This window comes from Myotis myotis, unplaced genomic scaffold, assembly GCF_014108235.1.
Source record: "Myotis myotis isolate mMyoMyo1 unplaced genomic scaffold, mMyoMyo1.p scaffold_m19_p_6, whole genome shotgun sequence".
Classification (NCBI taxonomy): Eukaryota; Metazoa; Chordata; class Mammalia; order Chiroptera; family Vespertilionidae; genus Myotis; species Myotis myotis.
This window is the reverse complement of record NW_023416368.1, coordinates 16,750,204-16,767,885: the sequence shown is the minus strand read 5'-3', so window position 1 is coordinate 16,767,885 and position 17,682 is coordinate 16,750,204. Positions and strand designations below refer to the sequence as shown.

Sequence of the window (17,682 nt, the reverse complement as noted above, 5' to 3'; positions counted from 1 at the left end):
TTATAGAGCTTTATATTGCTCTTAAAATGAAATATTAGTGGATTTATTAGGGTAGGCGGGTCACAAATGAGATGAGTGCTTGAATTTGATTATGAGAGGGATTTTTAATACAGATACTCCCCCCTGTGTATCAACTATATGCTACATGTTAATGATATGAGAAAAGACAGGTGTAATAGTGGAGTGTGAAACAGCATAGAAGCAGGAGACATCATCCTCGTTAATGCAGGTGCTTAGCAAATGAGGGAAAATGATATTATTGGCTTTAGTTGTACTTTTCGTTTAACACAGTTAATGAATATATTGTGTGTGTGAGAGTAGCATCCACTTCGGCCCAGATACCAGCTTCACTTGGGAGCGTGACGAGGCCTCCCATATTGAGAACATCATGGTTCCATCCCTCAGTGCTTTGACTCCTTTGATTGTTTCTCATCCATTAGCTCATATTCATCAACCTGAAAAATCACCACAATGTGATTTTTTTAAGGCATCATGAAAATTGCAGGAAAACAAAAGACAGAAAATGATTCTGTTCCATGAGCAGTCCTGGGATAGGGCTCTGCAATGTCCAGTTTGGTTTGAAGCTCGCTGTGTTTTGTACCTTTGCATGAATGCAAATCATTAAGGATGATTTTGGTCATTGTCATTGCTGCAAAATGCTGTACACCATGCTTGCCACACACTTATACAATCTATTGGACAAATTTGCTTCAATTCAGTCAGTATTTCTTAAGCATACTATGCTTTTTGCAGTACCCTGTGTTTGGGGTGGACAGTAAAGATCATAATAAAGAAATCCTATTCTTTAATAGATCATAATTACTAGGAAGAAAAAAATACATGTGTAATTTTAATGCATTCCTAAAATGACAAGTATTTTAAGGGAATATGAAGAAGGAATCAGCCAAACCTAGAAGGCCCTTGGAGACTTCTTGAGTCTGAAAGGACGGACAAGGCCTTGTGAGTGGTGTTTAGGGCAAAGAAAGTACCATGATTGTAGCCTGAAAGCGGTGATTTAAACTTGGTCGCAGAGCCTCAGACACTGTGGTTCCAGTATTGATAGCTCAGGGCCCTGGAGGGACAGGAAGGAGGCAGGGGGAGAGGAAGGGAGCTGACACTGGTCAAGTCAAACAGGATGCAAATTATACTCTGGAGAGGTCACCCTGGGAAGCTGAAGATCCAATTATAAACAAATTACTGTGCAACTCCAGTCTGTCGTTTGGATCATATTCCTGACCTTTGCCACTATTACAGTTTTCATGCACTCAGAATTCTTTTTATGCGTCTAGAATTGAGAAAAATAAAGAATGTCAGAAAATCTCCCTGGAAGTACTGCTGTCTTCATGCATCACCCATAGCCGCTCACACATGGAATTTTAAGGTCTAATCGGTCATGCTGTGGCTGTGAACTCTGAACAACTCTCAGAAATTGGAAGTTAGGACCACGTCTTGGGGATCTGTTTCCTCTGAGGCATTAAGCTGTCATAGGAGAGAATTTCCAAATCCCAAGGGTCACATTATCATGAGGGTCAGTCCTTCCACAGCAGCTGGGGGATTATTCAGGCTGTAGAAAGAAACCCAGGAAATAAGAGGAGGTTTCAGGTCAACTGGGTTGCCTGAGAATCATTAGTTAGGATTTCTAAGTCAAGTTGGCTTTGTAAATGCTTCGTCTGGAACCGCACTGTCCAATATGAAATTGAAAGTAAATAATGTAAAAATGTAGTGCCTCCATCACACCAGCCACGTCACACACGTTCAGGGGCTACCTGAGCAGACACAACACATTTCCATCATTGCACAAAGTGCTCAGTTATAAAACAGGTCTAGACTCTGCTGGCCCATCTCTTAGCTAGGTCTTAGAGGGCGTGCTATGCCCTTGAACAAAGACGTTTTTCATTCCTCTCCATATTGCAATTTCTTCCTTACCTTTCTGCGCCTCAGACAGTTTTTAAGACCTGGAGCCATGGGATTAAGGTAGGAAAGCAAACAAACAAAATAACTCAATTTAACAGAAAGAGGAGAATAAAGTTTCTTATCATCTGATGAACAGATGGTCCAAAATAACATATGTGAGACTATGAATGATTTTTCGTCTTGCCCGTGAGGAGCAAGGTGGGATTTTGTTGTGAGAAGAGTTGTGCTGAGGGGGAGGGTCAGGGACCATTTCTGAGTCTTATTCTACCGATATGTAACATATGCAGTTTGGAACAGCTCAAATTGTTTCTATAGTTGTTTCATCCTTCCATTCTCTTCAACTCAGATTAAGAGAGATTGAATCACATTTTTCTCTAGAAGTTTATTTGTGTGTTTTGTTTGCTTGCACTATATTTAATTAGACAAAAATCCAAGATGCTAAATGCCAGGAAGTACATCTGATGTGCCTTTTTTAATTTTTAATTTTTATCTATTCAATTATTTAATGAATAACCCATCTCATTATCTAGTGCTACATAACAAACCACCCCAAAAATTAGTGGCTTAATAGAACAGCAGTCATTTGTTTGCTCAGGAATCTCCAATTTGGGCAGAGCTCAGAGGGCTTCTCTGAGCTCCCTGAGGTCTCTCTAGCCCTTGAGCTATGGTGGCTCCAAGGCTGAGGTTGTCTCAACAGCAGGAGCTGGAGTCATCTTGAGGTGTGTTTACTTACATGTGTGGGTGGTTGATGCTGGCCGTGAGCTGGGACCTCAGCAGCCAGAGCACCTACACATGGCCCCTCCATGGGCCAATTTGGGCTTCCTGTCCACATGGTAGCTGGACTCCAGAATGTGTTGCACTTAAGCGGTGGACGTGCATCACGCTGTCATGACCCAGACTCAGAAGTCGAGTGGCCTCATTTCCATTTTACTCTGCTGATCAAGGCAGACACAGAATCCTGTCTGGATTCACAAGGATGGCATTTAAACTTCGCCTGTGCTCGGGGACGTTGAAGTTTCTAGAGAAGAATGTAGGATGGGCAATGGCCAGTGTAGCTTAGTTGATTGGCATTGTCCCATGCATGGAAAGGTTGCCAGTTTGATTCCTGATCAGGGCACATGCTAGGGTTTTGGGCTTGATTCCTGGTAGGGGGTGTGCAGGAGGCAGCTGATCTCACATTGATGTTTCTCTCTTTCCCTCTCCCTTCCTCTCTCTCTAAAAGTCAATAAAAATTCTTTTAAAAAAAGAATGTTGGATGGGAAATTATAGTGGGTCAAATGGTGGCCCCTTAAAAGATAAACCCTTGGCTTTAATCCTCTTAATCCCTGGAACCTGTGCATGTTGCCATATATGCCTTATCTGAATTTAGGATCTTGAGGTGAGGAAATCATCCTGGATTATCTAGTTGGGTCCTAAGTCCAATGACAACTGTTTTTATGAGTCAGGCAGAGGGAGATTTGACATAGAGAGGCAGGCAGTGTGACCATAGAGGCGGACATTGGTGAATTTCACCCACAAGCAATGCCAGCTTTTCTTCCAGAGCCTCCAGGGAAGTGTGGCCCCACTGACAACTTAATTTCAGACCTCTGGCTTCCAGAACTCTGAGAGAATAAATTTCTGTTGTTTTAAGCCATCAATGTTGTGGTAAGTTGTTAGGGAAGCCACAGGGAAGTCATACAGAGGTAGTGCTGCAGTAATCTATGGAAAGTACAATGCACCACAACAGTAACCAGAGCAGCTATCAACCGTACAAATGCCGCACCTTATATTGAGCACAATGCTAAGTCCCTGTGTTCTCTCTCTTATTCCTCAATGACACTGTGAAGGGGTGGGTACTGTGATCTGCCCTTTATCTATGAGGAAACAGAAGTGCAGAGAACTTGCTTAACCTGCCCAACTTCTCCAGCTAGTAAGAATCAGAATCCAGATCCAGATGAGTCTAACTTGAATGTTGATGCTCTTGACTTGCTTTGAAGATGCTTACTGTCAAAAAAAATAAAGTAATTATATCATAACTAGTCATCTATTTATTGAGTAATGTTCCATGGCAGTGATTGTCGGGGTGTAACTAGGAGTCCTAAGGAATGAGCATTTTAAAACTACTTTAGTACTGGTGAACCCTCAAGCAGTTTTAGCCTTATGAATACTTTAAGGAGCCATACTAACTACATAAGTGACACCTGTGTTATAAAAATCATGGTTTGGTTGCCTTTTGAATTACTTTTCTGCCTTTGCCAAGCCACGGTGAATGGTCTACTTGTTGCTTTGATAGGTGAGTTAAAGAACAGGAAGAAATTCCCAGGAAGGAGCATAGGCTTTCTGTTTCATGGAAACTATAATGCTTATGTAGATAAAATACTGAATTTTGGTTAGCTTTTAATTATCAGTCAACTTTATTATGTGGAGAACTTACCATCTCTTAAAACTTGATTTTCTAATAGTAGATGCTCTGTAAGTAAGAGTTTATTGATAAAGAATAAGTAAAGAAAGAACCTAATGTCAGTTTAAGCCTTTTCAGTAGGAAATACTATACCATAGACTATGGAGTCATTCAATACCCACTTACCAAGTACCCAGTATGAGCAGGTGCTCCTGATGGAGCCCTGATGTGCAATTCTCTCCTCAAACACTAGCAATAAAAAATTCCATGAAGTCATTATCACCATGTCGACATAATCATCATTTTATCACAATAGGTATTTTTAGGTGCTTGCTATATTCCAAGAAACAAAATAATAATAAAAAATACAACAACACAGAACTCTCTTCTTCCCTCGTAGCATTTTTATGCTTGTAAAGGTTCTTTGCACCTTAGAAAACCTATTCACATCTACTGCATTCTGTGATTCTTTCTTTACAAACATCCCAATGGGAAAGACATGTCTGGGATCATTTAATTTAGCCCTTTTGATTGAAGGAGCAGCTGAGGCTCAGTGATCTGCTTAAAGTTTCATGCCCAATAAGTACTACAGTCAACCTCCCAACTTTAGAATAAATAGGAATGAACAAGAGCAGTAGACCTTGACAACAGTTTTATTTTGCAGACTCAAGTAAGTCAGGAAGCCAGCGTTTATTGAATATATGGTAAAAGACTCAGCACCTTCTTGTCCCTTATCTGGCCATCAAATTTAGGTTGGCCAATATCAGGGAGTTTCGACTATTTATGCACAAGACTGTAATCGGCCATGTTAAGCAAGTTTGTTTTCTTTCTCTAATAAAACTCTTATTTCCATGATTAAAAAAAGGAAGTACTTTCACTAAAATCCAAAGATAGAGAAAAATGATAATTTAGGTCCATCAGTCTCTCACTGAGTTAAACCATCTTCATGCCATACGTAGTTGGTTGCTGTTTTAGAAATGAATGCTTTGTAGTTCACATAAGAATTTTCTGACACTCTCCACTGAAACCTGCATTGTGTTTCTTGGCAAGGAGGGATTCATGAGGGCTGGGATAATCCGTGCCTTGTTTATTCACTGGCATAAAGCCCTGTGCTTCTTTCCGACTTTTGTCATTTTCCTTTGAAAAATAATTTTCTGGTCCCAGTTAGGTGAATGGTTCCAAATGAAATTCTCAACTCTTCAAATCTTTTGTTACTCTAGTTACTATCTGGTGACAGCCTAATGAATGAATTACAGTCATTTACTCAACAAATGTTTGTTGAGCTCTTCCTGTAAGCCAAGTACTGTGCCAGGTGTTGGAGGTACAGTAGCGAGCAGAAGCAAATGCAGTCCCTTCCTCATGGAGCTTGCCGTATAATGGAGGAGACAGGAAATAATCATACGATGAAACAAACAAATGTAAAAATGCCACTGTGATAAGTGGATGCTGTAGGAATGTATGAAGGGGCGATTTGGCACAATCAAAGAGGGCGTCTTTCAAGACGAAATGATTGCACAGATACCAAAAGTGAAATGAACAAAGGAAGACAAAGGAAAGAGAGATGATGGCGATCTAGAAAACACTGTCTGTGGATTCCTAGGAAATCTGATAATAATTTCCTCTGGGGGTGCAATTAGATGTTTTGGGGGGTGAGAGTGGTGAGACAGGTGGGAAAGGCCAAGACTTTGCCTTGTTACCACATTCTATCGACCATTTTGCAAGGAGAATGTACTTATGTGACACTCGTAGGAGTCAAAAAAATTAAAAAGAAAAAAAGGTAAAAAGAAAATCCTAAGTAGAAAAGAAGCAAGGTTGTGTCATGAGGGTTGTTTTCTTTAAGGACCATTGGCTACATTTGGTTTAATTGGGGACTTCACCTATAAGGATAAATACATATTGGAATTCCCCACACTTGCTACAAATACTTTCTGCATTAGAAAAAGGAAGCTTGTTTATAGTAAGTATTTTGCATTCTTCATTGGCACAAAACAGTATTTGGCCACTTTCAGGTACATTAACTGCAGGATTTGCAAATAGATGATTGTCATTAGTAGGATGACATGTATTGAGAGCTTATTCTGTGCCAGGCATGCTACTGAGCACTGAGCATCGGCTATATTATTTCATCCCTATAGCAGCCCTAGGAGATGGAGCCTACAGTTATCCCCTTTCTCCAGATGAGGACACTGAGACTTAGAAGAGAGGTAGTCACCTTCCCAGGGTTCCAGTGAGTGACAGAGCTGGGATGTGAAGCCTAGCTGAACCCAGAACTCCTAACAACTGTGCCATCATCCTCCCATGATACCCCGCAGGCTAGGACATCACTGCCTTTATTCCTCAGAGCCCCAAGTCCTCATGCTTGTGACATTATTAGGATGGTTCCAATAGTCAGCAGCAGGGCACATGAAGAATGCTGAGTGTCTGGGGGATCCCTAAGATGCACTGATTCCCAACACTTTCTAAATGCCCATATATTAGAATGAATACTTCTCATTCCCACCTGGTGGTGTGCCTCCCACCCCATTTATTGAGATGGGTCTTTGTGTTTTATAATGGACCTCTCTCTCATATGGTATGAATCCCTTCTTGAACTTAGAGAGATGAAGAGGCCTCGCAACCAGCAGACTGACTTACGTTAGAACAAATCCTCTCAGTCCAGACTGCCCAGCTTCTTGGCTCATTTGCCATCACACGCTCATTGTCCAGAGTTGTTCTGCAGCCATGGTTCACCTGATGCTTTGGAAGGAGTCTGATATGTGATGAAATGAGATGTTATAGAGGGGCAGGGTGCTTTAAGGTGCTTTATAGACAACAGGCCTGGGTGCAAGCCTTGGCTCTGCTACTGAGGAGCCAGGTGATGTTGGCAAGATAACTTCACTTTTTTGAGCCTTGCTCACTCATTTGTCGTAAAGGGATTCGCGATATTCGCTTTGCTGAAGATTGGAGATAACCCAGCAAATGCTTGCGATTATTATTGTCAACTTGAACACTTGGAGAGTTGCCTTACAAAGAGAAGATTATTCAGTTGCTAAAATTGAGCTTAGAGTCATAAGCTCCCTTTTAAAGGAATGACTAATGAAGTCTTAAAAGCATATATCATGTGGGTGTGGCTGAGAAAAATCATCCCTGCTCTTAGAATTGCAGTCACTCTGATATTTGATAGGCACACATTATTGCTGATTCAACTTAGAACCGTGTGAAACAGAGGAAACTAAGTATAGCCATTCTGGTGAGTGAGATGGTCTGTAAGGAAGCAAACTACTAAATAAACAATGCAATTGTGTACTGGGTCATGTCCTCTGAAGTAAGTACAAAGATGTGACAATAGCTTGCTTTCAACACAGATCAGCATGGGCATCTCTGGAGAGGTGAATATTAGTAGAAGCCAGAAGAATGAGTGAGAGACAGCCAAGCAGTGAGCTGAGGGAGATTCCAGGTGGAAGGAGAGGCAAGTTCAAATGCCCTGATGGAGAGAAAGCATGGAGTAGCCAGTCTCTGTATAATGGTGAGGAGAGGGACTTGCCATTCAGTTTTCACTGCAGGAGAGTGCACCCTCACTAAGAGGGAACGAAGGAATAACGCATTTATACTTGGGCCCCTGTGTGCACTATGCCATTTATAAGAGGCTAGTTGACCGTGAATGACTTGTTCCTGGATTTGCATGATGTGATACTTACATATGTTGTTAGCCCCGTGCCTGTAGCTGGTCTATTCAAAGTCTGCATCCGTATTTATCAAGGAATATTGAATGTCCAAACGTCCTAGAAATAGTGGTGATGGCATGATGGCTGCTAATCTCAGGGCTGGCCTCTGAGATAGCACCATTGTAAAAAACGCTCAGTAATGAATACATTGGAGAGCAATTTATGAATAGACACTCCATTTGATTTTTCACAGAGTCCAAAGCAACCTTAAAGTATTGTAAATGGGCCCTATTATCTAATCAGGGAATTATAGCAATCTATTAATTGCTGTTTCTGATTATTTGCATTTAATTAAGGGGTACTCTTGAGAAAATGAAGGACAGCATAACCTCAAAATATGGCTTTACATCTTGGATAATTGACTATAATTTCTGTCTGTGCAGCCTTCCTAAATTGTTTATTTCTCCAGATGTTTCCTAAAAGCTATGATTTTACCTCTTTCCTTTCAATGGGTGAGTAGGGGTTGCTCATAAAAGCTTATACGGTTTAGTTTTCTAACTAAATTAAAGCTTAATTAGTCAAAAATCCATATCTGTGCTGTGTTTATACAGTTTATACAAGCATAATTAATTTTAGTTAATTGCATAAGTAGCTTTTTTTATGCAAACAGTCACTTTTTTTCTGATGACCTCTAAACGTCAGATTTTAGGCTAGCTACATGTCTAGCCTTCCCCGGTAATGCTAAATCAACTTGCATGATTCTAAAAGTATTACTCTTTCCTTTGATTTATGACTTTTATCATGGAAGTCAGTGATTACCTTGGCAACCCATGTTTCATGTTTGGAAAACACAATGAAAAAGTATACTAGCATAGCAGTGCTTTTGTTTTGATGGGAACCAACAAAAAAATAGAAATATGATTTCCATATGTTCTCGTAAGCCCACTACTTCTCATAAAGTTACCTAGACGTTCTTAGTCTATTTGAATGACAGTTCAAATTACATTGATCAGCTAAATGTCAAAAAGAAGAGCTATTATTTTTTAAACCTCCTGGTATTTCCTGGATTTCTCTTCCTGAGAAAGATAGCTTTACCATACACTGAGCCCCACTCTCTTGCTGCAGGAGCTGTTCCCTTTGCAGAGGTCTCTAGAACAACATGTTTAATCCTGAGAAATTTTCCTCTAAAACACAGGCCTTCTCACTTGATTGGCAATTAAACTTTATTACTAGTTCCCTCATCATTTCCATGAGAAATCTCGCATAGAAACATAGGATGGTGAACTGGTCCTCTTTTCTCTCCTCCTCATTCATGGTCTGGGAGGGCTGGGGGTTGCTTGTGCTGCTCTTTCAGGAGACGCAGAAGCTTCTTTCCCAGAAGCACCCAGCAAAGCTCCCTACCTGCCTCACCGACCTGAGTGGCGTTGCATGTCCATCTGTGGACCAGTGAGTGTGGCCAGGGAGTGAGATTAAGAACTTTGGCTTGGGCCTGAGTCACAAGTGCCACCCTATTACCCCAGGCTGAGGGACTGCGTGGGGAGTATGGGAGCAGAATGAAAATGAGGGTCACCCTAAGTGAAAGGATGGGGATGTTGGGGAGATAATCACAGCTGCATCTCACAGAGCTGAATGCACTGTATTTTACTGGGACTGTAACAGCCAAAGCCTGGGACACCTCTTGACTTTAGAGTGACTTTTGCTTTAAGATAGTCAGCGTAGGCGAATTTGGAGTCTGTAAAGTGCTCTTTCTGGCTGTATTTCTCCAAGCTTCATTAACAGCCAGTATTATAGAACCAATTCAAAAGGAACATGTTTTCAGTGCCTATCTTGTTAGCTTCAGGGCTACATTTTTTAAAATGCATAATGAAATCCATGGAATATTCAGAAAGAATCTGACGCTTTGCAAAATTGGCTTTGGGGGCTGTGCCTGGCTTATATTTGGAGGGAAAAGTGTCTGGCCATTGCATGAATTGAAAATCCTTTGGTCCGTCTCTAGGCTGCTGTTGCCGTAAACAGTTGAAAAAAAAAAAAGAGAGAGAGAGAAATTCAGTATGTGTGTGACTTTCAAAGACTCTGTAGAGGTTCAATACCTCTTTAGTCTTGTACAGACTATAGGAAGGTCGTTTTCCCCTATGTGTATGAAGTCGGTCTCCCTACTTTGTGCGTTTTTGTTCATTTCAGAGGATAAGAAATGGGAACTGGCTATTGTTAGTGACAGGCCAGTGCTTCAAGAATAATGAGAGGCACTCCTCCTTTTCCCTGGGGGTTGGTAAAGCAAAAGTACACACAGACTTGGTAGCTTTTTCTAAATCGCTATCATTACCATGTTCTCTCCAGGACCGTGTAGGGTCTTACCATTATTAAAGTCAGGACACTTGAGCTATGGTCTGGGACCTTGGGCAAACCACTCATCCCCTCTGGGCACCATGGTTCATGTTGATAAAGTGGCGAGTTTTAGAGGCATGAGGAACCCAGTTATATCTCAGATAGCTTTTATCTTTAAAGTTGTAAACACCTGAAATGGGGAGATATAAAAAGGGACTTCTGGTTTTACGATAGTATCTTACTTCTCTTAACTATCTACAAAAATATCTAAGATAAAATAAAGGATGAGGAATTATCTAAACTAATAATAGAAGAATATGCAAATTGTCTGGGATGCCTTCACAGTAACAGTAATGACCAGCAGGGGGACAGTAAGAGGTGACCTGGCCACGGGGGGGCGGGGGGGGGGGGGCATTTGGGGGCGACCAGGCTGGGGGAGGGTGCAGTTGGAGGTGACCAGGCTGGGGGAGGGTGCAGTTGGGGGCAACCAGGCTGGCAGGGTGGGGACAGTTAGGGGCTATCAGGCAGGCAGGAAGGTGAGCAGTTAGGAGCCAGCAGTCCCAGGTTGTGAGAGGGATGTCCAAAGGGTCCCAGATTGGAGAGGGTGCAGGCTGGGCTGAGGGGACCCCCCCCCCGCACCCCCCCTCTCCCCCGCATGAATTTCGTGCTCCGGGCCTCTAGTTTCATTATAAAAAACTAGGGATAACAATCAATCTCCAAACAAATTCTTAGGGGAATTTTCATAGCCCTTCAAGGTTTGGGAAACTGCATTAAAGGACACAGGTAAAGCTACTGTATGTTATGACATTGGAAATAGAGAATCTCCCCCTCCCCCCCTCACACACATACACACACGCACCCACCCACCCACCCCCACACACACATAGCAGAAGTTCCCTAGAAGGTACTTTATCTTTGGATCCATATTTGTGTTCTAGATGCAAAATCCAATATTAGTAGCAACTGGGAAGATAAACATTCCCACTTTATTTCTTCATGGGTGCTGTTTTTGAGTCAGTCTGTTCTTTAGTTCACACATGCATATATATAAAGACATATGCACTATATATACACATACATACACATGCACACAAATACGCACATTTATAGACATACACATACACACAAATACATACATATATGGACACATGCACATAAATGCAAATATACACACATATGCACACACACTAATTTGCATGCATATATATACATACACATAAATATATGTACACAAACCAGTGAGAGGCTCTGGTCCCCAAAATACAACAGCCACAAGTAGAATAGAGCGAAGAGATGTTTGTGTCTTGGGAGATGCAAATCCTGTGTATGCAAGAGAAGGTATAGGGAGACACAAGTAGCCATGCAGAGTGGAAAACATTGTCCTTCATGAATTACATCTATTCAGAGTGTGAGAGATGAGAGCCCTCCTGACACCGGAAGGAAATGTGGAGCTACAGGTGTGAGACGGCCATTCACTCAGTGCCCACGGGGACAGAGAGCATCTGAGAGCAGCATGGCATCTGCATGGGTCTTTTCGCCTGTGGGCATGAAGGCAATATAGAGCCTATGAAAAAGACAAACTACAAAATAAGGAACAGGAGCACCATCCTGAAGATGTGCAGGAAAAAGCACGCCACAGAAAATGTTTTAATTTACAAACCAGAAGGAAGATTTAAAAACTACAGAGCGGGTAGGGGCAGAAGAGGGCATGGCCATTGTGGTTTCTCCCTGGAAGAAGACCGGAATCCATGAGGACAGTGCAGGACAAGACAAAAAGGTCGTAGAACTGAGGGAGATGACATAGGAAACATTGTAAGGAACTGAAAAGGCAGTAACAGTTTAAACCAACTTTGATATCAGCAAAGAATTCCTATTGAGAAAAAGCCAATCAGTGAAGCAAAGAATTAAAATGAAGTGCTTTTCCAGAATGAATAAGGAAGAAAAGTGATAAAGCAGAAGAAAATAAAGATTACTATGGCAGATAGAGAATGAGTTGTAGTAATTTCTAAGAACTACAGAAATTCTTCAGGAAGAGACTAGAAATGAGACTAACACCTCAAAGACATAATCGAAGATTTTTCTGAGCTGGACATATGTATTAAAAGGTGTCCTTGAGAGTCAGATAAAAAAAATGACAACCATACCCAGATACATCCAGGTTTAGATAAAACATGTTTCCATGTAAAAACAAACCAGTCTTACAAAAGAACAAAAGTCATGCTGATCAAAGGAGTCTTCTTTAGAGGAGAGCAGTAAGCAATAAAATAACTCTACAATTCTGGAGGGAAAAGTGCATCCTGAGAATGGTGTAGTCAGAGAAGTTGTTTGCCATGTAAGACGAAAACTAAGATGCTTTCTCATGTATTCTCAGCTGCTCAACATGTTCCTTTTGCCTTCCCTGTTTGCTTCAGCCAAATGGAAACTAAATACAAATTACGAACCCCCAAATGAGAGACTTGTGATATAAAATGACTTGTGGGTAAGCTTTGGAACCATTTACATATGAAAAATTTTTAAACGTCTTCTGAATATTATGAGATGCACTTATCAACGTGTAAAAAAATATGTAATATGTAAACTATTCTAAAAACTGGTATCCAAGATGCCAGATTGCATCTATAAAGACCAAAAGGGAGTAGCTAGGGCATGCAAGGAGGAAAGCTTGAAGCTAAAAAAGTGTATGTATTCTACAGGAAAGTTTAAAAACTACAATTCTATCTTCACTTCGATAGTAAGTGAAATATGAACTAAGGAATTGAAAAAACAAAACAACAAGAACTTAAGAGTATATTTCTAATCCTGGGGGCAGGGAGGAAGAAATTGTAACTCAAAAGTAACAGACAGAAAGTACTAAACAGACAAGCAAGAAGGGTATTGCGATTAATTTAAAAGAAATCTAATTATTTGCTAAATCTAACATGGAAACAATTATGTAGCCTCATGAAGATGCAGAACATCATTTCGTCATAGATCTTTAAGGAGGAAGACACATGACAACCTTTCCTACTGCTCCCTCAGAAACAGGGAAGGTCCCCACTGGACAGTGCTATGCAGCAGCCCTGGTGATGGATCCTAACCCCAGCCAAGCAGGGAGTGGGGTAGGCTCAGTTGTAGTGGAGCCACCCTGGCAGTGGTGTCTGGTGTTTTCCCCTCTGCTGTGGTTTCTGTGGTAAACAAAATTGTTTCTGGTGGTGCCATCGGGGCTTGGTGACGCAGCAGGAGATTGTGCCAGGACTTATCTGAGCTGTTTGACCTTCAGAAATGATGTGGAATCTGTACCCTTATGTGGAAACCATTGTTCATAGCTCTTTGGCACTTTATACACTTTTTTTTCCCTTAAGTGAGGAGCTTCCCAAGAAGCACTAAGACCCGTTCCAGCTTTTGCAGACCAGAAATTGGGGGTTCTCTTTAATGTCTTTAGTGTGTATAATCTGTACTATATGCTTTAGCACACAATTATATGATTATTTTCTTAAAATACAAACTATCTCTTCCAAAGAAAACCTCTATCCTATAAAGCAAGAAGAAAGGCTTCTTTGTTATTCATAGTACACTTCTCATTCTTTCAGGGCCTCTGTAGCTTTATTTTTTTTAAAAAATGGCAGTAACACTTTATCTGCCTGTAGGCAGTCGGGTAGACCAGATGACTGCCTGAGATTCCTTCCAGCTTGGAAATCTGTGTTTGTGGGTGGCTGTGTGTATGAGAGAGGGCTTAGGTTTAACAGAAGAGGTAACAGATTGCTATACTCTTCAGGAGAAGTGCTGTAAATTGATTATTTGTTTACTCACCCGAGGGCTTAGAACTGAGTTGTGAACATAGTTGATACTCCGTGGAGACTTGGGTTTATGATGTTGTGTTTCCTCATGTCACCTAAGGGTACAGGAGTGAGTTAAAGAGGAAGTTGGAATCTTTGAATCAGAAGTCAGGAGATCCCACTGGCAGATCTGCATCTAATGTGGCCTAAGTCAATCCACTTAGAGTTCTCTGGGTTAAATTTCCATTTCTGAAATGAAAGGTTTGGATTTGATGGGGAATTATGGACTGGTGGTTGGCCAGAACTGGCTAGCAGAGTGTGTTATTGGACCTTGAGGGCGTTGACAATTTTTATTGCAGTTGTTGTCACTATGAAAAGCCTTTAGAAGGGGCTCATGTGCCCTGCATTTTATCACAGTCCTCACCACTCCCTGTTGCCTAACCCCTGGCCATGCCACTCATTTATGTTTACCTTATTAGCCTTAATAAGCATTTAATAGTCACCTAAAAAAAGGAAGGATGATTAGATTTTCAGCTTCTAACATTAGCTTTTCTGCTCTGCAAACTCTGGCCCGTCAGTGTGCAAAAGGTATTTCTTTTAAAGACTTTGGAGGTTAAAAAATGATTTGACTAATTAGAACAAATTGATGTGGAAAAAAAATGTCAACCTAGGAAGACACACTAGAGAAATTCCAAATGGGGTTTAAAATGGAAATAGAAAAGCTGAATCATTCTGCTTGTTTTCAGGTGCCTTCTCTTCACAGTCATTAGTTTGGTCTGAACTGCACCAGAATGGTCCTAATGGCCCCAGTCACCTGAGCCATTACAGCTTGTCTAACTTGGTTAAGTTCTTTTCTGCTTGAAATTGTTCATGATTCAGCATTTCACAGCTTGAGTCGGGTGCTTTCAGAGGGCACCTTCCCGAAAGGTCGGTCACTCTCCAGAAATCAGTATCCAAGATTATGAGGGCAGCTTCTGCTCAGTGACCCCGAGAGAATGATAATGTACCAAACCCAGGACTTGGGAGGCACAGCGCTAGAGCAATGCCTGCTTGGCAATGCCAGAAAGAGCAAAGAAGCTGGTGAAACCAGGCATTCTGGGAGGGGTGGGGTCTATGGGATGGAGGATAGCTCTCTAAGAGGCTGCATGTGGCTAAGGAGGAAGGTGGAGCATTCCTTGTATGTCAAAGGCAGTAAGAGTCTCATGCTCTCTTTACCCCATTCCAACATCACAAGAAGGAAACACTTATCAGAGGATAACAGATGAGGAAACCGAGGCTTGGAGAGGTGAGGTAACCTGCGATTTCAAAGTTAGTGTGTTATTTCATGAAGGGCATGTAACTATTCTCTGTACATCGATGCTTGATGAATGATGTATGCACTTTATTCATTTATTATGGTGTTATTGTGTCTGAAAATAAGTTTCCAGTAAATACATAGAACCCTTTTGTCAGCTGATGGCACTGTCAGTATGAAATTTATAAGGCTAAAGCATACATATTTCACCGGGTGCACGCGAATGCATTATCCCTTTTTTTTGGGGGGGGGGTGGAGGGCATTTAAAAGAGATCATTTTATGACATATTAAAAAGCAAGAAAAGGGGTGAGGGTGATTTTGTGAAGCAACAGAACAAGAGTGATGAGAAAGTAGAATATTAATGTAGTCAGCAAAGCAGTATGCATTTAAAAATAATGGGACTCTAATTATTAAAATTCAGGGGGAGTCCAATAGAGAATCTATTGTATTTTTCCCCACTTGCTAACCAGCAAGTAGATGATTCATGCACTGGAGGAGGAAAACACACACACACACACACACACACACACACACACACACACACACTGGTTATTTTTTTAATGATATGCAGTTGCCAGCTTAGGTTTCTATTTTTACCCTAGCCTGGTCCCTGTGCATGTTTTTCCCTTATTTAGGAAACCTGCAACTACAAATATGTTCAATTCATTTTCCTACCTTTCTGCTGAATACAGAGAACAATGCCTACGCTGCCGTGCTGTGCCTGGAGATTATTTTAAGCAGGATTGAGAGCAAGTCAAGCAGGCAGCGCCCTGCTGTTAGCATCAGGCAAAACCAGACTTCTTTTACTTGCCCTGGAAGGTGTTTATTTTTAGGAATAGTTGTTTATATTGTAAATTGAGGAATGAAATAATCGTTAAGATTATTTATACTGAGACCAAGAGTTTTAGGGTTGATGTAGGGGACACTGCTAATTCTTTCATGATGCTTGCAAGGAGTGAAACACAAGGAGAAAAGTTGTAAATTAAGAACGTGAATGACAGGAGTTAAGGTCTCCTCTCGGAGGCCATGTACAAACAGGATGAGAGCCACAGACAGGAGAGTGAAGAGAGAGGCCCATGTGTCAGGTGTGTGGCTTACCGGCTGCTGGAATTGTTCCATCAGAGAAGTAGGGAGAGGAGCACAGATTCAAAATGCAACTGGGAGAGAGAGACCACTGCTGACTCTGACTCAGCATTTTGTCTCTCCAAGCGCTGGGGAAACTTACTCCTTTCCAGTGTTTCTGCTGGTCCTCCTTGCCTTCCTCCTCCATCATCACTGCCCTGTTTGTCTCATCTAATTCCTACTGGCTACTGTGGGCCCTGCCCTGCCTAATCAAACCTTCTTAAATGCTGGTTTTATGTGTCATTTCCATCCTCAAATATGGTCATCCATTCCCAATTGTCACCTGTATAATGACGGAATTCCTCTCACTTAGAAGGCCCCCTAATCAAGCTGGCCAGCTAACTGTGCACTTGACTTTTTGACGTTCTTTAAGGAATATACACCCCTAGCCCTTGGGGTGATGTGGTCACTGTCCCATGAATGTGCTCCTTCCAGCTCCATGCCTTCAGGCCTGATGCTTACAGCACACCTTTGCCTTTTATGGAATAAATACAGGACATGTTGACTACACTCACCTGCTTTTTAAAAAATATATATTTTATTGATTTTTTACAGAGAGGAAGGGAAGGGAAAGAGATAGAGAGTTAGAAACATCGTTGAGAGAGAAACATTGGTCAGCTGCCAAGGTGCATGTCCTTGACCAGAATTGAACCCGGGACCCTTCAGTCCGAAGGCCGATGCTCCATCCGCTGGGCCAAACCAGTTAGGGCCTCACCTGCTTTTGATATGTTGAATTTTCACTTTTGTGTAGCAACTGACATTTCCAGCTACTGTATGGTGGCTGCCACTTTCCCATCAAATGTTTTTGTGCAGTCAGTGTTAAAATGCACTGAGTTTTCCTTAAGTCTCTCAATTATGAGAAAATTAAACAATATTAATGGTGCAGAGTGGAGGTCTCAAGACAGTTGAGGCAAAGTTGGGCATCTTTAGGGGGTTGAGAGTGGTGAACTTGTAATCACTTTTGGGGCCTCTTGAATGTAAGCTAGATGTGAAATTATAATGCAAAAGGGCAAAGTTAAAGAACATGGTGAACTGTAGAAAATGCATCATTGAGGACTGTTCAAAAGGTGTGTCATAATGGGAGTTATGTTTTGTGGTATCTTTATACTGTTATTTGAATTGCATAACTTACTTCAGCACATTTTTAAAGAGATATGTGATACAATAAGAAGAGATGGTTGATAGAATCAGCAGTGAGTAGCTTTTACTTTTGTTCTCACCTGTAATCTCTCAGCTCATTTCAGTCA

At 41.4% G+C, this 17,682-nt stretch overlaps 1 protein-coding gene across 2 annotated transcripts in view; it reads left to right on the top strand.

The window, feature by feature from the left end:
• The window catches only part of SGCD (sarcoglycan delta), a 316,705-nt gene that overhangs the window by 52,072 nt on the left and 246,951 nt on the right, over positions 1-17,682 (top strand). The gene's annotated exons all lie outside the window — the stretch shown is intronic.